The sequence below is a fragment of the Castor canadensis genome, chromosome 4 (genome assembly GCF_047511655.1).
Source record: "Castor canadensis chromosome 4, mCasCan1.hap1v2, whole genome shotgun sequence".
Classification (NCBI taxonomy): Eukaryota; Metazoa; Chordata; class Mammalia; order Rodentia; family Castoridae; genus Castor; species Castor canadensis.
In genome coordinates, this window is record NC_133389.1 from 24,198,578 (window position 1) to 24,224,722 (window position 26,145).

Consider the following 26,145-nt stretch of genomic DNA (forward strand, 5'->3'; position numbering starts at 1 on the left):
TACAAGCCTCCATCATACAGTGTTCACAGATGCCCACTTAATGTCAGCAACACCTGCAGCTTCAGGGTCAGTGTGATGGAGTGACACTGAGTCTGAGGCAGAAGCTGTAGCTCAGGCCAACTCTTCCCGAGAAAGACAGCAAACAGATTCCATTAGATAATGGAGTTAGTTCCTTCTTCATGTTCTGTCCTGTAAAACTGCCAAGTCATTTTTTTCCCTTGTAGGACTCTGTTCTCTCAAAAACTCTGAAGATTCGTTATGGGAAACTAAGGATGAGGATAGGACATGGTTATCACTTGGCAGAAGGGCACATTCACCAGCTCTAATTGACCTTTAAGCTCATAATTATTATTGTTATTAACAAAGTCTGTGGATGTAAGTGACTACACACATGGCTACACACACATGAAAACAAGTTTATGACAGACACTTCTTTGCAGCCAGCTGCCTAGTTTATTGAAAAACAAATACTATATATCACAATATGACCATAAAGGAAGGAAGTGAAACTCTTCAAAGAATACTTTACTTAGAGTGCAAAAGGTAGTGGATAGAAATCCTCTTGTACATGACTGTATACTTTCCTGAAAATTGTTCTAATTATGTTTGGGGATTTCATAATTAAAGGAAGTTTCTAAGTATGCTAATTTTTTTATAAATACAAGAAAAAGAATTTTGAAGATTCTGTTCTTTGGAAAGAATAAAGAAGTCTCCAAGTTCCACCAAATTGAAATTGCTCTAATTTAGGGAGAATTCACAGAAAAAGGAAAGATATGAACCATTTTCACAATTGATGCAATCTCAGACTTGGAAATAGAGAATGAGAATTGCAAAGGTTAGGAAAAGTTTTTTCAGAAAGTTACATAAGCACATCAGATACTTTACAAGGCAGAGCTGCCAAATTACATGGAACACCAAAGTTTTCTAACAGAAGGCCAGAGGGAGCTCTGAATGCATGGGGCTCAAGGGAAGCTGCTGAACTGCAGAGAGAAGCAGGGAGCATCAGGTCCAGGACCTTTGTCTCCAGTCAGCTTGAACCCAGACAGGGTGGGCAGATTATGTGGATTAGCAACATCGAATGAATAGTCAGGTGTTTTCTTGCAAACTCTGGCTCAAAGGCCAGAGAAGTACAAATGTGTCTGAAAACACCATTATTTATGAAGACAACCACTGTAATCTTCAGCTGGAGTGTTTTCCTTGCTTTCCTTCCTTCAAGGAGCAGCTAGTGGAATTTTTTTTTCTTTACAGAAGCAAAGAGGTTGTTCTCTACAACATTAAAATGAAGAAGTTTCAATTGAACACTAACTTTACACAGCAAAATAATTGTGGTTGTTTTCTCTCTTTATATGCAACACATTATAATCACACCATGATCATTTTACATTTCAGAACTCCGAGACCCATGGAGAATTAGTTAATCCTTTATTTGACTGTTAACAAATTGAAGACAGTGTTAGTTTCTCATGAATCTCTATATCCGTAGTGCTGCTCAGGCATCTTAAGTGTCCCCGGTGTTTGTCATCTGCCCCTCTCATCCCAGGCCCTATTCTTGGTGCTCAGCATACAACAATGACCAGAGCAGAGAGCAGAGAACTGTCTCAACCTTGTAGACCTTAATCCTAGAAGGAAAAGGTGGATAATTGTTCAATGAAAGTTTAAATTAATTGAAAATTGTGAAAAATGCTGGGAAGGACATAAAGGCTAATACAAAAAAAGAATGTGGACTCTCCCTGACATAATGTAGACAAAGACACTTTTTCCAGGAAGAAAGATTTAAAATGAGGACTAAGAGATAAGAAAACATGTGAGCTCAAGTGATGTGGCTTAGCCCTGGGATCTTAGCTACTCTGGAGTTTGAGATTGAGAAGATCAAGGTTCAAGGTCAATTTGGGCAAAAAAAATTCATGAGACCATGTCTCAACCAATAAAAGCTGGTATGGTGACTTGTACCTGTAACCCCAGCTATGTGGGAAGCTTAAATAGGAAGATCATAGTCCAGGCTAGCCTGGGCATAAACTCGAGATCCTATTCAAAAAATACCTAAAGCAAAAGAGACTGGTGTTGTGGATCAAGTAGTAGAGTACCTGCTTAGCAAGCACAAAGCTCTCAGTTCAAACCTCAAGACTGCAAGCAAACAAAAACAGAAAACAAAGAAAGGAAAATATGTAAAGAGTATCTGAACAAGATAAGGATTCTGCAATATAAATGGCTTGGTTTGCCAAATCTGCAGACCAAGGAAGAGGCCAGCATGAGAGGGTTGAACTGAAAAATAAATGGTGAGTATTAGTTTGGAAAGGTCCAAAGCAGGTGCCAGATCATGTAGGTCCATGTCAGCTTTGGCAAGATGTCCAACTTTCTTCAGCAGTGTGAATGAAAAGTTTAAGAGAGGGTGATTTGCTTTATGCTTTTCAAAGATCACTTGGGCTGTTGAATAGAGAAAAGATTGGATGTGACCAGAGCAGGGTGAAAAAAGAAGCAGAGAGACCAACTGACAAGTCTATTCTGATATTACCAGAGAATGAGGAACAGCTTGGACCAGGTTAGCACGAAAATGGAGAGGTATATTCTGGAGGTACAGCTGGGGGCGGATTTACCTGTGAATTAAACTAAGGAAGTTAAGAGTAAAAGGGTAGCAAGGTTTTTGGCTTTTCAACTATGTGACACCTGAAGGAAGAATAAATTGTTATTGCAAGTCAAGAATTGTGCTCTGTGGCTAGTGAGGTAGCTCAGTGGAATAGCATTTACCTAGTATACACAGTACCCTGTGTTCAATCCTCAGCACCAGAAAAAAGCAATGGAGTTTGGGTGTTTATTAAGCATCAACATGGAGATGTCGAGCAGGGAGTGTGTAACTTCAGGACTCCAAGGAAAAAGGCAGGGCTGGAGAAAAACATGCTGGTTATCAGATTCTAAATGAAATCTGATACCATGATGCTGAAGAGTATCATTCACAGAGAGTGTGGATATGGAGAAAGAAAGAGGGCCTAGAGCAAGCTCTGTTTAGAGCATACAGTTAGGAGTTACATGTAGGGAATGAAAACTGCCAAGAAGCTAAAAGAGCAGTTGATGAGATGAGAACACCCAAGAGTGGCAGTGAAGGAAGTTTTCTGAGGAGAATGTTATCACTGCATTAAAAGATGCTGGGATGTGAGGCAAGATAGAGAATGAGATGTGACTTTGATATTTAGCGTATAGAGGTCATTGATGGCCCTGAAATGAGTCACTTTGATGGAAGAGAGGCAAAAATCTCATGGGAGGGGCTGAGAGTGACTGGGAAATAAGGCAATGGAGACTATGAAGAAGGCTCCCTAGAGACGTTTTACAGCAAATTGAAACAGGTATTGGGGCAGTATCCATGATGTAGTATGATCAAGAGGCTGTTGGCTTGTGTATTTATTCATTTTTATAATGAACAACACCAATGCATTTTAGTATATTGATGGAGTATGGAGAGAGTAATTATTGAAATAGGAAAGAGAGAGTTGTAATTACAGGAATCACTGGAAAAGGCAGAAGGGTCTAGAACTGTAGCTCCCAAGTAAAAGACCAACCTCCATAGTAGTGGGAAGCATAGCCTATTTTAACAGAAGGAAGGCAAAGAAGATGAGAAGGATACAGAGGGTACTCTATAGTTTTCGAGTGAATGAATGTATCAATGTACACAATGTAACACATCAGTGCAATGCAATGCTTCTAAACACTTTAGAAAATCATGTTTTATATCATTCCTAAAGGTTCCATATCTCACAGCTTCCCTTCTCTGAATTCACATAATATAAGCTCTTTGTATTCACATTCATCTCTTTGCTTATGCTTTTAAGCCTGTGAGTGTCTTGCCTCCTCAATGAGATGGTATACACTACCTATACTCCTGAACCTCTGAGCACAGCCATTACTGCGCAATGGAAGTTCAGCAAAGGAGTTTATTAGTTAATTGGTTTTCCAAGTTCCAGTCCTACAATATGACTATTAGTGCTGCTTTTAGCTCTAATACTCAATATTTCTCAGTCAACTGCTGGGTAAATACGTAATTTGTTCATCAAACAGACAGATGTGATTTAATACCACTGAAACTACTAGGTAACTTCTGGTCCTTGGAACTACTCAAAAGAGTGTCCCAGAAAACAAACAAACAAATTAAATAAATAAACAAATAAATAAATAATGGCTTCCAAGAATACAAGATAACCAACCCCCACTTAAATTTCAGTGAGGAAAATATGCTCCCAACCAACACTAAGATCTTCTTCCATAACAAAATTTCCTCATTTTTCATTATAAAACTGGTAAAATGCTAGCCATTTCTTAGTCACTCAACTGAGTAGTAACTGGTCTTTCCATTCTGAACTAAACTATCTAACAAGAAATAAGCCACTATTTTACTCTCACCTTCCCTTTGAAGGTGAGTGTAAAAACAGAAGAGAAGAATTAATTTATGTTTGAGTATTTATATTTGGATTAATTTATATATGGAATTTTAATTACAGGATGCAAGTCTGTGATTAATTTAATTTTTGTTTCAGTTTATGAGGATGCACTTGGTTAATGGAGTACCTTTGATAAGACTCTTTATTGAGGGATCTCATCTGTGTGATTTACTGTCTGGCTGTATGCTAAGTAGCTTTCATCACAGAAGAAATTGTTATGTGCCCTTGAAGTTGAATCCACTGCTTGGATGGGGGAAGGGGTACCAGAATTCTTATATATATCCTTCTATTTCTGAGATTCAAAAGAAACCTTGTTTGGCTTTCTTGTCATAAACCTCTTTCCTTGTGTACTCATTACACACATGTGCATTGTAGATTAATGCCCAAATCTATGCTGACATTAGGATACGCTTCAAAGTCATGCTGTGTGTTTGTGTGTGTGTGTGTGTGTGTGTGTTTGAGAGAGAGAGAGAGAGAGGGGTTTTCTTTTTTCTTGTAGAAAATATTTCAAAATGCAAGTTAGAAGCAAAGGAAAAGAAAGTGAGGTAAAACTGAACTGGAAACAATTGAAGCTAGAAGAAGAAAATAGAACATAAGGGGCAAGAATTCTACCCAAGGAATTATCCTTGAATAACCTTGTTTGGAAAATGGTGGTCTATGTAATCCTGTTATGAACTGTTAGCTTAAGGTTTGAGTCTCAGAGAAACTGTGTAATGAGATTAAACCACACAAGAAAACATGGTTGTCTGCTGCGGGTTGGATGAATAAAACAAAGAAAGCAATAAATGGACAATTATAATTCATGTATACCCCCCACACTCTCAGAAATAACACAATTAGGAAGGAAAATCTCCTGATAATGCAAATACCAACTCCAGTCTCTCCCAGCTGCACATCTTTGAAGAGAGTACATCTGCTTTCATTATTCATTTCTTAATGCTCTTTTTTATTATGATGCAAGAATGATGTGATTTTAAAGGGAAAGACAACTTCTACTGATAATTCTTGGTCCAGAGTTCCTTTTCTTGCTACCTATGAAGATGTGCAGCAAAAAAATATTCAGCTATCTTTTAGTATTTCTCCCTCAATCCCACCTCTAATCTCAGCCTGAAAATTTTTCATTTTCTTTTCTAGCTACAAGTACTCAACTCTATCATCATAGCCATAGGCAATAAAACTATAGAAAAACCACTAGCCATCTTGTGACTATAGTTTTCAGACCCTTGGATTAGAGAGTGAGAGAAGTGGAAACAAATGTTTGGGACACCTTAGATGAGAATGCACACCCTGCATTCCATTCCTAAACGCATTTTCTTTAAATGTCCTTTGGGAATTTATAACATGAGTTTGTCACTTAGGGTACAGGATGCATGGGATTTGAGAGTAATCATGAGGGAATATTCTTTCTTTGATCCCTTTTAGCTACCTAAAATCAAAGTAGTGGTAATAACAATAACAATCCACAGTAAGAGGCAGTAATGGAGAGACCTCTAGTACTGCAAAAGGACACTGACTAAATATGGTAATTTAGAGTGAATGGTAATTCCTGTAACTGGACCCTGTATCAATGGCATGAACATCACCTGATACTTTGCTGAAAATGAAAATTCTTAGGATCCACTGTACCAAAATCTTTTGGTGAGGCCTAGAAATCTTTGTTTTAATAGGCCCTTCAGATGTTTCTAAAAACTGCTAGACTTTAAGAATCACATATTTATTCTACAGACTCTTCTACTTCTCTCAGTTTTTAAGTATCTACATCTAAATAGAACATAGTACCATTATATTCAGATCTTGTACATTCCTGTACAAGATAATTTTTTGTCTTTAGAAGAAAATGAGGAATAATTCAAAATACTGCTAGAAAGTTTATTGAAAAGTATTACACTTAATTCCTGACTATTTGTATTTGAAGACAAGTTTTATAATCCACATATGCCTGGCTCCTGATGATTTTTCTTTTGTTGCCTAACACTCTTAATCTTTATCTCATCTGTGTGTGAGTGAATGTGTGTGGTCATGAGATGTCAAGTTTTATTATTAGCAGAGAATAAAGGATTTGGAAGTAAATCCACATTCCGCTGTAGCTCATGTACAGCAAGTTTAGAATCATGTACTACTCTGGATGAGCTTTTTTTTCACCTTCATGTCAATCTAAGTAAACCTGGATATATAACATAACTGCATCTTCAAAAGAAAGGTGTCAGATAACCCTGGCTATTGTAATTATCAGTTTCAAGACAACCTTGGCCAAAAGCAAAGAAACCTGTAAACACCCAAGTTCACACTTTGAATTGTGTCCAGATGGGGATAAATTGTCAAGAAGTACCTAGAGATCCAATAAACACAAGTTGGTGGGCAACAGCAAATGTCCTTTCTTCCTCCTAGCTGATCAGTATGAATTTCTTTTGGCAAAAAATTGCAACTCTCTTTCCATTTACTCAACTGCTCTGCTTGTGGCCAAACCCTGAAGCTCAGAAAGCACAGAGTGAGATTGTATGCTTTGGGTAGAAAAGAATGAGGCACAGTAAGTGGAAGACTTTCTCACTTAATTTTCATCTAATGAGCCCTCCTGGGACACAAACTCTGCTACAGCTTTCTTCCTTCGGTAGTCTTCAGACACAGAGTTCTAATCCCTTTTTCAAACTCAAGTTCATCACCCGTGCAGTTATTTTAGCTCTTTGTTAAGCAGCTCACAGTAAGGTGCAGCAATATCCATTTCTAGAGGACAATCCTGTCAGTAGAAAATCAATTAATTCAGTTTGCTGGGTTTTCAGTATTAGAACCCCAGCAGCATCTAAACACATTAGCCAAGTTAAACAAAAAAATCAGCAATAGTTAATGTCAACTCTCAAGTGAGACAGTACCTTTGGCAGCCATCAGCAATGTCCTATAAACTCCACCCACATACCCCTAAGGTTGGCACTGGGGTAGTAATATAGATCGGCTGTTTCTCTAGTCCCTTATGGTCCCTTATGGCTAAAACTCAGATGTAAACAACCAGGAGAGAGAAATAATTGTTCTGGAAAAGTCTTCCTAGTTAAAAAATTTTACTTTGAGCCCGGCTTTGGTGGCTCATGCCCATAATCATAGGGACTCAGGAGGCAGAGAGCAGAAGGATTCAGTTCAAAGCCAGCCACAGGCAAATAGTTCAAGAGACCCTATTCTGAAAACAACCCATTACGAGAAAGGGCTGGTGGAGTGACTCAAGGTGTAGGCCCTGAGTTCAAGCCCCAGTCTGCAAAAAAAATTATTTTGAAATTTAATATCAGCAATTAGCAGAAGACACCGCTAAAGAATTCTATGTTATATACCTTCTTGTCTGGAGCATTTTTCATGTACTGCATTATGATAGTACAGAAATTGTTAACTCGTTTGTTTTCTATATTCTAAAGTTACATACTAGAGTTTTTTTTTTTTTACAAAATCATCTACTTAAACAAGACTGAAAATATTGCAAAAAAGAATAAAAAGTTAACATGATGCATTTAACTTAGACTTATTATGACTAAAGAATAAATCAAAATGTTCAAATAAAGGGGAAAAACATAAAATTCAAATGAGAGTAAAAATGAAACCATCTCAATAACAAAAGTTTTGAGAAAGGAAATCCTATTCACCAAAGAATTGTGCCAGTTATCTTCTTTATGGAACCTTAAATAGATTATGGAGATTTAACAAAGGGGTAGTTATATTACTGAACATCCTGAAGATAGATTAACTTAAACATAAGCAAAATATCCTCATGTTTTACTTATTAAGCCTCAGTCTCAGAACCCCTCATTGTAAACCCTGTTCTGCAGTAATAGCAAGAATTTCAACAAGCCAAATTCTCCAGTTGGTGAAAATCCCTTCTTTCTTCCTTCAATTAATAGAAAGTCGTAGCTGGAAGCTTTGATCACAACTATCAGCTCCTCATCTCGAGTATGATAGAAAGTATTTGAAAGGTGAAAATTTTGCCTCAAGTCATAAAACTAAGTTAGACAAAAGCCAGCAATAAATTCAGTTCCCAAAGCCAGGGTTTTTATCAAAAATAAACTAGACCAGAAATTGGGAGATAGTTCTTGACATGCCTTAGCCATTTAATAATGGGAAAAATTAAAGAAAATAGGGTTCTCAGCTTCTTCATACATATTTTGAGAGGGAGTCTATGGGTTTTCCAGTTCTAGAGGAAAGCAGAAATTTAATGTAAACATTCAAGTTTCTGGAATCTTTCCTTCTACCACCGTATATTAAAGTTTTAAGAGCCAAGTCCAAATCATTAATTTATGACTTGGGCTTTCCACTGATCATTGTCATGGAGAAGTAATTGCCTTTTCCAGTGGAGAAAAATTGTCACAGAGAAGATTGTGTTGTAGGTCTTGATTTTTTGTGGAGAAAAATTGAGGTATGTGCCGTTTCTTGCTTTCATGACACAGATTCATTATTATTATTAAGGGTAAGAATTTATAGAAGACTAGATCAGGGAAGTGTGAAGATAATATGAATCTTGATTTTTGAATGGTCTTTGACAATGTTTTATAAATTAATATTGGTGAAATATAAATACAATTGATTGGGTTTATAATTAGTTGCCAGCTGCACCCAAGAACATTGGTGCACAGGATCAATCACACTCAATGAGAAAGATTTTAAATTCTATAACTGCCAAATGTTGCCACTGCATAATAAATAAGATCCTAAAACAACTCTCTTCCCCTAAAAAGTCTGCACCAGTTGTTTACCGGATTGTTACAGAATTTGGTTCTTGGTTGTGTTAAAATTCAATGTTTAAAAAAAACAACATGATAAAATTACTATGCAGCAAAAAATAAATAACTAAAAATAAATTCTAGCATGTATACCCAGCATATGTAGCAGGGAGGCTAGAAGTCCATCCTCAAAAAACTTCAAACCTAGTCACACAATTTGTCAAGAATATCTCATATAAATTAAAAACAATGGACAAAAAGGTGAAAAGTAACACAGTAAATGTAATAGCTGACTTTCAGAGTTAAAGAGAAGCAATTGGACAAACATAATCAGGAGAATCTTGTCTTCAAAGCAATAAAAGTGAAAGCCATCTGGGGGATTTGTTGACCCAACACTCTGGGGGAGTTTCTAAAAAGAAGATAAGACAAAAGTTGTTAAAATAAAACACAACCTACAGAATAAAATACATTAGCATGCAGGGTAAAAAATTAGGTCATTTTTTTGAGCACTAACCTCTTATATGGCACCTGAGAGATTAAATATTATTCCAAGTAAGATGGCCCCAACAATGAGAAAAAAGAAGCTGTATCATTTGAGAAAAGGTTGAAGGAAATGGTGTTTAGTTGGCAAAGATTGCTCAGTAAATTAATAAAAGCTATTTTATAGTATTTGATGAGGAGCTTTGGGGATTATTATTAAATTTATTTGTACATATGTTTAGGACACATGGGTTGATATTAGGGACAGACATTTTCTAGTTAAATATAATAAAGGTGCTGCTTAAGATGAAAGTCTGCAGCCATGAAAGGAGTTATACTGTAGTTTATACTGTATCACCTCACGTAAAGTTATGAATGTGTGACTATGACTTATAAAGGAATAAGGTTTGATTTTCCAGGAGTTCAGACTCTGGGGTTTATTAAGTTTCTTCTGTTACAGTTTTTATGATTCTATGAATATCATTTTCTATTGTAAAGAATGACAGTGATGATGAGAAATTTATTCCTAATAGTAGTAAGGTCAGTTATGATATTAGTTCACAAATTTTTAGTAATAGAAAGCTTGCCACTTTAATGACTAAGGGGTCTCCAATGTAAAATATTTCCCCAACACTATATTTAACACAGCAATTGAAATTAATTTCCTATAATTCCTTGTCTAATACTTTGCATGGATTTATTATAATAAAATTAAATTTAAATTTCTCACATTAGGCATTTTGTTAGAGCTTTGAGCCAGGCCTCGGACTATATAGAAACTAATCAAATAAATGAGAAGTTACTTGGACTGGAAGGCAGTTTTTCAAAACCTAGTCCATTAAATCCTGAGATCATAAACTGCTTAAAATAGTAAACAAAATAAGCTTCTTTTCATGATTCGTTGACAAACTGTTGCACTACTTATGCCTGCTATTTTTTATTATAAGAAAAAAATTCGCATTTCTCAGTATTTTTAATATAAGAATACACATAGAAAGCAAAAACAAGACAGTAAAAACAAACAAGTAACCTACTTCTTCCCAAAACTGGATTAGGAGAAGAGGATCATATAAAAAATGGTTTCAAGATATAGTTAACCATAGTTTCCCTTAGCTAAATTTTTGCTTTCTATGGCTTTACTTTATTTTCTAGTCAATCGTGATCCAAAGTTTTAAATAGAAAACTTGAGAAAAAAAACACAACTTTAAAGTTTAAATTATATGCCATTCTGAGTAGCATGATGAAATCTCAGGCCATCCTCCCCAGAATGTGAATCACGTCTTTCTCAAGCATATCCACACTGTATACACAACTCACCCTTAGTCACTTTTATAGACATCTTGGTCACCAGTTCAACTGTTTCAGTGTGGCAGTGTTTATCTTCAAGTGACCTGTGTGTAGTACTGGCAATTTGGATATGAGATAGAGAAGATATGAAGTTTTTTAAATGAAAATTTGAAATTTCTCAATAAAAACAGGAAAATATAATCTGAGGTTGCTAAAATCTCTCATAAGAATGAGCCTTCTATCTGAAATCAAAAGAATGAAAACAGAAATTCATAAGCTACAAAAGTTATGGCCATAGTGTGTGCTGATTGTTTACTTTTCAACTCACTTCATCTCAGCCTGTGGTCATTGTGCATCTCCTATCAGTACAGGAAGTGGGGGATGAGGATAGTGAAATGAGATGGTTTGAGAGAGTGTGGACATTCATATAATTATTACAGTAGATTGTCACAGATCTATTGTAGTATCACTGTTATTAATACCTTTATGTGCTTAACTTATGTGCTTAAATTATCATATAACATAATCCTGATTATGGTATGCACTCAGTCTATTTCCATTTGAGCTAACCCTGCATATTGTAAAAATCATTAGCTCAGTCTAGTATTTATTTTACTGTACTTTATCTTATTTTAAAAATTATTAGGATATATCCCTCATACCTGGGGGATTCATAGTGACAATTCTGATTAGGCTTATCTTGTACAATAGTTACATCACCCCCCATTGTCTCTCTCTCTCTCTCAGTCCCCTCGCCACCCTACCTAAGGCAATTGTAAGAGGTTTCTTTGTTCTATTTCATTTAGGTATATGAAGTCCATCAACCATATACCCTCACCTTAATCAGTCTGGTATTTATAGCACGTAATTCAACCTCTACTCAGCTAACTTCTCTGGTCCTCTCTCTTACAAATTTCCTATGCATCCATTCTGAAGCATCTCCCTACCTCCAAAAATAAGTCCAGTGTTGTCTTGCTTCCATTGCTTAGAATCATATTCTACCTTCCCCTACTCACTCAACTTCCATTTAGAATACATTTTCACTATCTTTGTCTTCCCAAACTCTTAACAGAAAAGAACACTTCTTTCCCAATTGCTTTAGCATTTTGTCTGTTAGTATTTTAAGATGTGTTTGTATCTTCTCATAGATTTTAAACTTCTTGAGAGATGGGTTATTTCTGAAAGTCCTACAGTGTTTGGTCTTAATACTAAACACTTGTGTGTTTATATGTGGGACTATTTCTTTTCCCTTCCCTAACTCAAATGTAATTGATTAATTAAAATACTCCAAGCCCATGGAAGTTACGCGCAGGAAAAATGTTTCGATTTTTTTTGTTTCCAAAATCTTGCCTTCAATTACACTCTATCATATCTTCCTCAACTTCCTTTTGAAGACTTCTCTGACATCCATGGCTTCCTGTTCACTTTGAGTTATAGGAACAAACTCAATTAGGTAAGCAACTCAGGGTCATTTTCAGATATTAAAACACAACAGTCCATTATAAACAAAACTAAGATCTCATACCTTGCCAGAATTCTTCAAGGCCATAAAATAAAAGGAAAGACTAGTGGAATGACTGACAACTAAATGCAATGTAGTGTCCTAGCTTGAATTCAGAAATGGTAAAGAAAAAACACTGGTGAAATCCAAATAAAGTCTGGAGCTTAGTTATTACTAAATGTCAGCTTCATTTCTCAAAAAATATATATATATCATGGTAATGGAAGGTGTTAAGAATGAGAAAATTCACGTAAGATGTACATAGAAATCATCCATTCTATCACCGCAACTTTTCTGTAAATCTAAAATTATTCATAATTGCTTTATATTTTATCTACTATATGATATATTTTATAAACAGGTGTTATAATATTTATAACTATATAAAATATACAGTGGCCTATGGAAAAAAACTGGGCATCTAACTTTAAGTTTCTCCCCACCCTGTTCCCACTTCTCTCCTACTCTTTTCTATTATTTTTTAAGTAATGTTTAAGGGCTCAAAGAAGGGGCTTTCTTAATTATCTAGGGAACTCACCCCCAGTTGTCCTCAATTTGGAGTGTTTATTGAAGCCAAACTTCATGTAGATAGGGATCCACGTGAAGAGGAAGCTTCAAATAACAAATTGAACATAATATGACTCTGGGTTGTACAAGAAGATCAAGACATTGACACAGAGATCTTTAAAGAATGATTTGCATCACATGAGATCAATTCTGCCTAAGCCAGGAAAAGACATCATGGATTGTCAAGGTGCCCTGCTCTTTCCTGTAGTATCGCTAAATGTCATTTTCTAAAGAGGGCATTCCCACCACTTTGAATCTTAAAAAGAGAATTCTAAGTATGCTTCTGTGGCAATAAGCTTAGGAATGAATGTAGTACTCAAAGGATGTGACCTGAAGGTAGGCCAGGAAAAGAGCTGAATAAATGTGTCAGCAAATGATATAAATCCACCAGAATCTAAGGCCCCTTCATAGAATTCAGTGGTTCCATATCACACTCCATTCTGAAGCACCTTTCCAAAGCTTCTGAGCCAGCCTTCATCTCATGGAGAAAAGTGCTTTTACTTGGTATTAATATTTTCCAATGTAGTTAGTGTTTCGATGATTTGCAGCTATTGACTTTTAAGAGAGATGTGATCACATAGAAAGAACTCTGACATTTCTATGACATTTTCTGCTGAAAGGGAAAAAATTATTTCCCTTTCTTTCACTTTAATTCAATGCTGACTTCAGATGGTGTGAAAGAGAGAAAGCTTCTTGCTCACAAATAGTATTCTCTCAGATGTACTGGAGATGGCGTGCCCTGATGTTCATTTTCTCAAATGTCTCATGTCCCCTGATACCATCAGCTGAGGATATGTTATAGAGACACTTATGTCATTGTGCTGTTGAAATTTGAGACTTTTTTAGAAATAACATACTTTATATTCAAGGTTTTTCTTCACCATGGGACTGTCTTTTCTGGTCTTGTTTTCATTATTGATAGAGAAAATGTTTGCCAATTTTCCCTTTTCATCTTTTCTTTTTCCCTGACATATTTAAAGGAAAAAGGAGCAAGGCACAACTTCAAGTTCTGTAAGGAATATAGGGATGAGATGTTAGACAAATTGCTAGCGCAGTCATCAGTGTTGTCAGAAACAACTACATTGTGCAATCTCCTTCCTTAAGAGTTTTGGAGAACAATACCCGTCTGTTTTGGGAAGAATCCTCAAAGTTCCAAGGAAGGCCACACATTGATTAGGCCACCTCCAAATAGTTTGTACTGTCAGTAACTCATATTCCACCAGTTTGTTCTCTTAACCAGACTGTGCTGGAATTGGTGTGAATGACAGGAAAATGCTGCGGTGACAGTTTGGTTAAGAAATTCTTAGTAATTATTGATACTTTTACTAATAATTCTTTTTGGGGGAAGTATTGGGTTGCATTCTTAAGGGCTTTGTGTTTGCTAAGCAGGTGCTTTTATCACCTGAGACGTTCCTCCAATCTTTTTTGCTCTGGTTATTTTGGAGACAGGATCTCACTTTTTGGTCAGGCCAACCTGGGCAAAGATTCCACTTTTTTTAGGCTTTCCAGGTTTGCTGGGATCACATGTGCATGCCACCACACCCAGCTTTTCTCCATTGAGATAGGGTCTTGCAAACTTTTTTTGCCCAGGCTGTTTTGGAACCACAATCCTCCAATCTCAGTTTCCTATATATCTTCCAATACCAGGTTCCTGCCACTGTGCCTAACTATTGGTTGAGATAGGGTCTAATGAATTTTTGCCTAGCCTGACCTCAAATCTCAGTCCTCCAGATCTCAGCCTTCCAAGTAGCTCGGAATACAGGGATGAGTCACAGTATATGGTTGTCCAATTATTCTTAATATTTTTATTATTAAGAACAAAATGATGATGTTAAAAATCATCATATTCTTTGTATTAACTTGGATTATACATATTAAACGTGTATGAATTTATTTCACACACAGAAATTTTGGTAATCATATTGGAGAAAGGGTTGCTGGATTTTTCCACTCCGATTCCAAAAGGCTGGCAAAAAGCGAGGGAAACCAATTTGGAAAGTGAATAATCTGTTCTGGAACAGTAGGCAATCCATCTGCTCTGAGCTTAACCTCCTGGCACAAACATCAACATATTTCCAATTCTAATTGGAATTCTAATCAATTCTGTCCTAATAATTCTATTCAGATATTCCATGTGCTCTGGGTGCAGCATGATGATGAAGGATCCCTCTCAGGATTGGATATAATGACACCAATGTAGGAACCAGTGTGTGTCTTTTTGTTGTTCTCAGTTCATATCAAAATCCCCTTTACTGGGTGTAACCATATCATTTAATGATTTGATTGAGAAAAGTCATAGGTTCTTTGGGAAAATAGAAGGAAAAAAAAGAAGAGGTTCAAGTAATGAAAGTGGAAAAGTATTAGACAAGTTCTCAGTCTACTGGGTTCCTGGTTGGAGGTCTATGAGATCCCCACTCTTGGAGGATACCTTACAAATATCATCACATGTTCTTAAGTGAAATAATTTCTTAACTAAAAAAATAAGCAAATTAAAACATCTCCTGTAAACATTACAGTTTTGTTGTGATCATCCCATGAAATACATGATGTGAGAACAACAAAAATCCTAGAAATGAAGCATCCTTATTACTGAACTTTCTCAGAGGAGACTTGCCTAAAGATACCATGGCCTATACTGAGTAATCCTGCCTACAAACTAGAAGCAGAGAAGGAAGAACAGCTTCTTATCATTCAACATGCTTGACAGATAAATACCTACCTGCTTGTTTTATACTCTTCACATATCACATTTAGCAAGAGAATGAATGGCAAGAATTGAGTTCAATGGGAATGCCCCCAAACCATCTACTGTGTTACAAATACAAGGACTCTTACTTTCTCATTAATAGAAGTGATCAGTCATTGGGTTGTTAACCATTCATCCAGGTGCTGTGCAAGTGATTACATAAGGTAAAATATAAAAATGTTTAGGATGTCACCATACACTTAAGAGGCATATCTTCAAAGGGAAAAGATAATTTCCACTATCAAACTCATTTTTTAAAGTGCCGTGCATTCAATACAAAAGGAACACAACTTCTAGTGCTCCACAGCCAGAATTAATAAAATTAAACCACTTGTGCCTAGAATCAAGAGAGAAAGAGAGCATGAGATAAGAAAAGGCTGGTGAATGAGGCAGTAGAGATCCAATAATGCAATTCTTGAAGACCAAATTGAGGAGTTTACACTCCATCCTAAAAGTCATGAAACTTTATTTCTGTGTGTTTGGTTATTTGCTTCTTTTGGTACTAGGGATAGAACTCAGACCCTTGCACATAGTAGGCAAACTCTCTCTACCACTGATCTATATCTATTGCCCCTAAAAGCCATGAAACTTTAATGAAGTGATAAATCCAAATTTGTATTGAAACAACAACCAAGATAACTTTAACCATGAGGGGTGGGGAGAAATTGGAGCAAATAAGAGATACAGATGATGACAAAGAATGAGGCTTAGAAACATAGTTAGGAGGTAAATTGATGGGAACCTCATGACTAATTGGGCATGTTGGTATGTGAATGTAAAGTAAGGGATAAAGAAATGAGAAGGCAAGAAAGATCCTCAAGTCTCTGCACTGAAGAGCTGAAATCCTGGGTGTATACTAAGTGAAAAAACACAAGAGCAGGAAGAACTTTGGTGTGAACATGAATGCAAATTTTACCAGCTTGATTTTGAGATTATTTGAAGACAAATTGAATAAATAATGGAATATGTCATTTTGGAGTAAATGTCTGGACAATTAATAAATAAGAGAATCATTAACACAAAGAAACATGGCAAAATCTCCAAGTACCAGTAATATCTCATTCAGGAAAGCACAGAGATCAACAAATAGAAAGAATGATAAAACTTTTCTCTGTTTTCTCTTTTACTCTAATGCCAGTTTTAAAAATCACATATTTGATCATTTAAATTCTTCATATTGCCATAGAACCACATAGAATATGAAGCATTATAAATTATATAGCATATTATGCTCTTTTTTTATTTTTATTTTATTCATATGCACATACAATGTTTGGGTCATTTCTGCCCCCTTCCCCCCACCCCCTCCCTAGCCACCTCACCCCTGTCCCCCTCTACTCCCTCACTTCCAGGCATAAACTCTTTTGCCCTTATCTCTAATTTTGTTGAAGAAAGAATATAAGCAATAATAGGAAGGACCAAGGGTTTTTGCTAGTTGAGATAAGGATAGCTGCACAGGGAGTTGATTCACATTGCTTTCCTGTACATGTGTGTTACCTTCTAAATTAATTCTTCTCAAACTAACCTTTTCTCTAGTTCCTGGTCCCCTTCTCCTATATCATGTTCTTTAACTACATTCTGTCCTTTGCAAAGTAGAAATTATATTCTTATTTTACAGATGAGACAACAGAGTTTTAAAGAGTTTATTTACCTGTTCTAAAGTCACACAGTTCATAAATGTGTGAACTAGAGTTATAATCTAGGACTAAATATTAAAATAAATAGCCCAAGCCATTTATTATCTTTCACTAATTTCTTTCATAATTCTTCAAAAAACTTAACAAAATATATCTTCACAAGAATGCAATGTGATGGTTTAGTTGTAAGTTTTGGAACAGGACAATGTCTGACTAATTCAGCCATACATTTCTCACCAGTGTATGCTAAGACATGTGCTTTCTATTAATGCCAATTGAGGAATTAACCAAGCTATTGACATAAGAACCAACCTGATCTTCAGCGAACTGAAAACTATATGTGACAATATATAAATGATTGGTGGTTAAATTATATGTTTTTAATCTAATGGCAGGCTAAAGATAACTGTGAAAAGTCCTAGGAGGTATGAAAACTGAAGGAGCCTTGAAGACCTCTTAGGACTGCTCAAGACAAAGATGGCAGGGAGGGAGTTCTTTTTCCATAGCATGGATGGATGCACATATCTGAGAGATGCACACTATTGAGCTGGCATCATCAAAGTTCATACTTTTTGAGACAAGATTTGATTATCAGTCAAGAGTCATTGAAAGTTTATGATGTGAGTAAATGAAAGCGAAGATTAAAAACAAAACAATTGTCATCAATTAAACATAATTACTACATTTTACCAGTATTTGTTTCATCCACTTCAGTAACAAAGGTTCCTAAATTGGTCAAAGGGAATAGTTCAAATACTGGACCAGAAGAACATGAGGAAGAAGGCTAAGTATTTGACACTGCAAATCCAACCAACCTAGCTGAACCTCTGTTTTTATATGGCCATGCATTAGCAATGGTAATTACATTTTATAGGGTTAGAAAAAATCAAAATCAAAAATACATTTCATAACTTGTAAAAATTGTATGAAAGTTAAATTCAAGGGTCTATAAATAAGATCTTATAAAACCTAGTCCATATTGTCTGGATAATTGCATACTACATCACCAAGTATGATCATTGTCACCAAGACGGCATGGCCCATAGTGAAGAGTTTACTATCACATCCTTTAGGGAAAAAGATTACTAGTCTCTACGTAGAGAGTTTTGTATTAATTTCAGTGATTGCTCTACTATGTATGTTTTCTATGGAAAGGAATACTCTGTCCAAGGATTCAGGAGAATTTGTGAGTAGTTTTTTCAAGCAAAATAAGAAATTTGACTCATGCAGTCCTTTAATATCTTCTAAACATTAAAGTCTATGGCTAATATCCTTATCAACTCTTTCCACAAAAGATACAGAGTATTTTAAAAGTAAGAAAATAAACATGTATAAACTCCCCATTTAAAAAACAGTACACTTACTTGCTTTAAATTTTTAAAGATAAAACTACTTTAAAATTCAGACAAAAAGACTGTCAGTTTTATTTTATACAATGAAAATACCAAAATCTTGACTCTTATTTCATGAATTATGTTCTAGTAAGAGATTTCAGTTGAGTCATCTGTAAGCGCTACCATTCTTATCTTTTGTTTTCCAAAACAAAATTCAGAATACATCATTTGTCAAAGATTCTTTTATTTTCCTTCCATGTATAAGAACATCATGTGCGATAGATATAGAGCTAAGTTTTTTGGAAGAAAAAAACCAAAGTAGAATATTTAAAATTAGGATGCCTCTGGAAAATCTATAATGTGTTGTCTGTGAAAGTTGGTCCTTATCACTGCAAAGCAAGGAATCTTTGCCCTGCTAATGCCACACTCCATCCAGAGAAGCTGGCTAGCTCAGACCAAAATCAGAACTGTAGTCACATCTGGGGATGCTTTAGAAATGGGATGAGTGGTTTGCTTAAGCTACCCAGGAAATTAGATGCTACAATGAAATAATAGCAACAATTCTCCCTCTTCATTTCAGTCTTAACACTCCTCCAAAGCCCCATACATACATAGAATCATCAACACAGCTAAATTTCACCCGTGATAAATCCTATTCAGCTAGTTTGCCTTTTGCCCTCTGATCTTGGTTCCTATTCATAAGAAACTTGTTTCTGAAATTTCTGTGTGATGAATAGCATTCCCTGAGTTTGTACCACTGTAAAAGAGGCAAAGCATATTAAACATATGAATCAAATATTCCGTCTTGTCAAAAAGTAGAAAAACATATCTTTATATTTATTTACATTTGCAAGCAATATATCTCAATCTGTGCATGCCTGGATTCATATCTTATTGAAATATGTGCCATTGACTCTCAGTCTGAGAGTCATGCTTCAAACACTTTAGAGTATGTGGGCCTTGCTACACCTTCAGGGATTCATTTCCTCTGGAAATGTCCCACCAGGGACAATTGCCTGGTGGTAAGATTTGTTGTAATGAAATCATGGGCATTATAAGGTGCATTTCAGGGCAGATGGCTATAAAATTAAGTTGCTTAGGTTAGCATTTGATGGCCTCCAATGGTAATTTCCTAACTACTTTTCCTACCTCATTCTTATATACCCATGAGAAATAACAAATCCCTGGAAAATTAACTTGTAGCAATCTCTTGATCACCTTCACATCTCCATGTTGTTCTCACACAGTTCCCTCTGCCAGAGTTATCCTAATCTTTTCAAGTGGCTAAGTCCTCCTCCTTCTTTAGTAATGAGTTTAGAGTTAGTCCTCTCCAGGAGTCCTCTCTGTCCTCTTTGGGGATGCCAAGTCCTTGTGATCTCATATAACAAACTCACCTCACTCTCTGCTTTTATCTTTACTGGAATCTGTTGGAGTTGGTCCTAACCTGAGTCTAAGGTGCCCAAAATAAGGTCTGTCTCATAGGCATCTCCAAAGCCCCTTCCTTTCACATACACAATGTGCATTAATATTTGCAGGGTGGAGATACTTCTCCTTAAAAGATTATTGGAAATTATGATTCCTGATTTAGTGAAGAGAATGGTAAGAGGTATTATACAGGACCATTCAAAAGTGTAGAGGCAAGTGTGGAGAGATAAAAAGAAAGATAATAAAGGAGATGGTCATGAGATATAGTATCAAAAAGTCACTTTTCCATAAAGAAGTTCCCTAAAAACATAGGAAAACCTTGAGAATAAGGCCTGTAGACTCCAAATAGGCTCCTCAATAGAGCATAACCCAATCATTCCTGTACTTATGTCACATCACACTTGCCGTGCCTCATGACAAAACACCATAAATCTTTCCCATCGTTAAATTACGTAAATGTATCTTTATTTCTCAGATACTTATATATCTAGTCTTTTCATGTTTGTTTATTTTCTATGCTTTTGCATCAATTTAAACATTATTTCACATTGAATTGTCACCCAGATATTCTATACTGTATTTTTTTCAGCCACAATATTATACATTTACTAATGAAAGAAATGGTTATTTTTATACTCTCTTGTATTTCCTCTAAGTCAAAGTGACAAGAAAAATGCAGGATTTGTGTAAGTGATTTCATTAAAATCAAATTAATCAAAAGCAAAATGAGAAGATGTGATCAACTTTCTCTGGAAAAGACTCTGAGAAGGACATCTACTTGCCCTAAAGATTTGTTTGACTCAGGTTTGGCTACATAGACCTCTGGCTGAGCAGGTATTGCCAAAATATAAATTGCTTACATTGACAGAGCTTACTTGTTACTTAGCCTGATTAGAAGTTGGAAATCTAGCTTTAAGTACTACGATCCACATGTTCTAGGAGCTTCAAATGCACATTGTAACTGACTCTTTTACCATGTTAACAAAATGGCTTTACAGTTAGTGGACAAGTGACAAGCTCTGATAAAGCAGCAAAAGTAGTAGTCACTGCATGAGTGGTCATCTGTTTCTCTGCTAAACTGGCCATGGAGTTCCTGAGAAGGCAGCCTCCCAGGATCCAAGAGTCTTGTTAGAATGAAATCCAAAGTAACAAGAGGGAGAAGATTCCTGAGAATCCATATTGTACATAGTGTTTTTGTCATGGTTAAGTACTAAGATTTGGTATTTATTTGCTACTAGAGATAACCCAGACCATTCTGATAAGTATGTGTAAGTCTCCCTTAGCATTTGAAGATGACAAATTAGAGATTCATACAACATTCTATTCCTGTCCTTCATTACCAAATTCCCAGAAGTTGCAAAAGGAGTTGAAAAAGAAAGAAGTCACAATCAGTATCTTAATCAGGAGGAAATCATTGCTACTCTTATAGTTTGGTCATAGCTTTACTTTTCAAACATATTCATTGACCTCAGTTAATTTGGAATATTTAATTTGTTACATCCCACACTCTACTCCCACAATATATTTCCAAAATCCCAGGTCAGGGACAAAATCTTTAAAATAAGAAGACTAAATAGATATTCTCAATAATCTGTATGAAATGCCAAACATGTAAATTCTCAGACTCCTGGCCTGCATTAGTGCCTAATTCAAGTCTTTATGCTTCCAATAATACCTACTTAATTAAATCCTAGTTCACACTGATCTTTATCTGCTGTGAAATATTTTGGCATTTATCACATATTCCTGCATGCTTCTTGCCATTTTGTAATGTGCTTCTCCTCAACTCGATTGTCAAGACATTGAGAATAATGAATATGTGTACATGCACATTTTATAAAGGACTATTAAATAATATTACTGCTTGAGAACACATATTTCATGCTAGGCACTGCACAAGGTCTTTACATGTATCATTCTTATTATTCTTATATAATTCAACAGAGCAAGTATTATTATTATTTCTTTTATGGATTATACAACTGGTCAGTGGCAACATGTTCAATTGTGCACAGAAAGTAACTGATAAAAACTATGTAGTAGTAATTGCTTTGTGTTCACCAAAATGTAGTTCTTTTTCTTTTGGGGATCATAGCTAGACATTTTCCTACTCTTCCTTGAAGATAGAAATGGTGATTACACTGACTTCTAGAAAATTTATTGTGGGCCACTTTCATCTTGGCTCATCAAAAACACCCACAAGATACTCTACTTTCTCTTTTCCCTTGCCATTTCACACTGACACATAGAGTGACCTCGAAAGTTCTGGTGAAGTGCAGAGACTTCCAAGGCTGGAAACACTAAATGCAGAGACTCCTAGAGGCTAGAAACACTAAATGCATTGAATTGAACACTACATGGTACAGATTCCCACTTCATCCACTGACACTGGATTTTACACATCAGGAAATATACTTCCACTGTGTTGTTACCAAAATTGTGGGGATTTTTGGATAAAACATTTACCCTATACTCAATTTTACAGCATAGAGTTACAACTTTTATCTGTGCAGTATTAAATGCTTTCCTACTATGTGCATCCAGGTATTTTATATGTGAAATTATTAAAAATGCATTGAATTATTAATGGAAAAAGACTTCTTAGAAACAAGTTATATATTAATCTAAATAATACTTTAATTACATGATTTCCAAATTTCCAAACTTTGAACCATATTTCCCATTCCCCTTCTCCCTGAAACAAATTCTCATGGTAAAAATGTAAAGTAATATGTTCAGCTTATCAACTACTTCTGAATTTTACATTTTAATATAAATTTTATAATGGATTCTGTTGTTATGGAATTCTCTAAGATCATGTAATTTCTGAGTCATTTGGAAACACAGATTTCACTGTGAACCGATACATCTATCCATGGGATCATCTCCCTATAGCAGCTGGAATATCCAAAGCAGTTCAGAATTCTTTATAAGAAGAGGAAATGGCATTTGTGTTGATGTTCAATTTGAACACATCTGGATCTGATGGTGAGCAAACTGAACCTAGGTGAGATATTATAGATTTTTTTAAATTAATGAATAAGGGAAATGGCATTTGTGTTTGATGTCCAGTTTAAACACCTCTGGATCTGATGGTGAGCAAACCAAACATAAGTGAGATATTATAGAGAATTTTTTAACTAATGTATTAGGATTTTATCAAAGGATATCACAGTTTTTAAATCACTGAGCATAGGCATTTATAATCTTATTCCATGCATCACTACATTTCAAACATCCAGTCCTCTTCAGAAGGTACAGCCCTACCCTCTTGAAGTTAGGAATAGCTTTTACTTCATTTGCCCATTAGTCAGTCTGAGTTTATGAGTTCAGTTGCCTATGACCACCAGCATATTGTTCACTTTTCGTCATGACTGTGGCAACCCTTTTTGAAACTGGATGCCATAAGGTAAAGAATTCTGGACTGCTTTGGACATTTCAGCTGCTATAAGGAGCTGATGCCATGGAGAGATGTATTGGTCCAAAGCAGATATTCCATGAGAAAGAAAATTTTGTGGAGCAGGGAGGAGTAGTGGAGAGAAAGGCAGTTGAAGGCAGGGGGATAAGTGAAGTCAGGGGGAAGGAAGGAACGGATTAAAAGAGGAAGGCTCGGAATGTCAAAAACCCGCATGTTCCCTCTCATTTGTGGAATATAGTCCTAACACAAAGGTAGCATTACTGTGAAACACTGGTCACACGAAGGGGAGGTCGTGCACAAAAGGGGTAGGGGAAGTAAGAATTTGAATAGGATTGATATACCCACGATACAAGAATGAATATAGAAATCTTCAACTGACTGAAACCACCAGAAGAAAGGGACTAGGGTAGATTGAAGAAAATTAGAGGAGATAAACCAAGTAGGGTTGTAATACATACCTACATGGAATATCACAAAGAAACTCTCTGCATAGCTACATTTATCTCAAGCTAAAATGTCACATTTTTCATTTTCTCTTTTCTCTTTTTTTTCTCCTACAAAATTGGAGAACAGGAGGGCAGAACAGGTCCTGCCTGGGGGAGGGCTGGCACCTGTGACAGGGGGGAGGTGTTGGGAAAAGGGGGTAGGAAGATGAATATGATGCAATAAAATGTGTACACATGTATGTAAATGCAAAAATGATACTTGTTGAAACTACTCTAGGAATCTGGGTGGGGGATGGAAGAGAATGGCTGAGGAGGTGGATTCATGTATGATACATTTGATACATTGTAATAACCTGTGTAAATGCCACAGTGTACCCCCAACCATTGCAACAATAAAGGGAAAAAAAGAAGGGAGAAAGAATTTAGCCAGAAAGGACAATATTTGAAGGCAAACACTCGAATAAATTATATGGAGAATTTTGTGAAGTCTTATTATTGTCCATGATCAATGTTCTTCTTTCTAAATAAAAGCTATTTTCCTGAATTTTCATAAAAAAGAAATAAAATTTTGTTGCATTAAGCCATTGATACAAATGTCAAAACTAATAAAACAGGAGCTGAACTGTCAGAAACTTGGTTTATTTTCTAGGGAACGAATTCATTCCCAACCATACACATGAGCGTGTACATTATACATGTATATGTATATATTATATTTTATTTATATATACATATATAGTCCCTATTTTGTGGAATCTTCTAGGAATACATTTTCAAATTGCCAGAGAACTTATTGACAAAGCTCAAAACTTACAGGTTTTTAAGATTGTTCCTGAAAATCATGTGATACAAAAAACAGAATTTTCAGGAAACATGTATTATAAGCAATATTGATATAGTTCCTTGCATCCTTTGACAGGTTTAGGTGAAAGATTGCATTCTTTAATGTATTAAAAGTGATCTGAATGTCTGTAACATTTTGTTCACCTTCTTTAAATGATAGTGCCACTATACGCCTAGCCTCAACCACAAACCATCCATGTCAAATCACATAAGATTATTTATTGGATTTCAGAAGGAAGCAACTATACATTGAGGGCTGAATTAAAATGTATCTGTTTCCACTATCCATAAACAGCGATATCATTTATGGATATATTCACTCTCTAATATCCTAAGTCAATCCGGCCATTGAGTGTATGTAGCACAGCAAAAGATGTATGGTAAGTTCAACAGCACCACCCAACTGCAAGCAGGCCTGGGAGACCTCTTCTCTACTTGAGAGCTACATCAGAGCATCAAAATAAGGTTTTGTCCACAAATGATTATAAGATTTCATGCTCTGTGTTCTGTATTCCTTATTGAGTAAAGCTTATTAGACCACATTTTCTGGAGTTCTACATTTCTTCTGAAGTGCCACATCTTTTTATGCTGCTTGCTACTACAATAATATCAGAACAAATGGCAAGTTAATCTTAGCAACTGTAAGAAGCAGTTGTGAAAGCCTAACAAATCGAATGCAATAGCTTATTAGTTGTAATTGCTGTCTCTCTCCTGGTTTAGTTGTACCACTTTAAAAGAAATGTCACATAACAGTGGGGAAGTAACTTCTACTGCCTCTTCTAAACCTGTCACTTAGTCTATTTTTCTTCCAGAATTGAAGAAATTTATATTAAGAATGGTGCTTTTTTTTCCAGCCTAGTAGTTAATTACAACATGCTTTCACATCCATATTCACATTTAATCCTCAAACAAACCCAGTAAAGTAAGTTTTATTATTGCCCCCAATATTACAAAAAAAAAAAAGAAACAAGTCTTAGAGATGTGAAATGACAAGTCAGTGACCACAACATAGCTACTAAATGCAGGTTAATGACTCAAATTCCAATTTCTAAAGAAAATCCCAGAATCTAAGCTCCTTATAGTAAATAATGTTTCTCCTAGACAGATAACAATATGTCTTAAATATTTGCCAAGGAATGTTTATTAACAGCCCGCTTTTGGCTAATCACTTTGAAGTATATTAGTTTGAAGCACTAACCTCTGATCTTAACTAGTATATAAACTAATTGAAGAGACAGTTTATGTGATGATGGCATATTTTATGTGATTAGAGCATATTAAAAGTGTAATTGGATTGCATAAAATACAATAAATCAAAGGAATGCAACATGCACAGAACGGGC

The 26,145-nt window shown here is 35.7% G+C and overlaps 1 protein-coding gene across 2 annotated transcripts in view; it reads right to left on the reverse strand.

Moving 5' to 3' along the window:
• Dcc (DCC netrin 1 receptor) overlaps nt 1–26,145 on the reverse strand; it is a 1,132,969-nt gene that overhangs the window by 867,592 nt on the left and 239,232 nt on the right. The window lies entirely within an intron of this gene.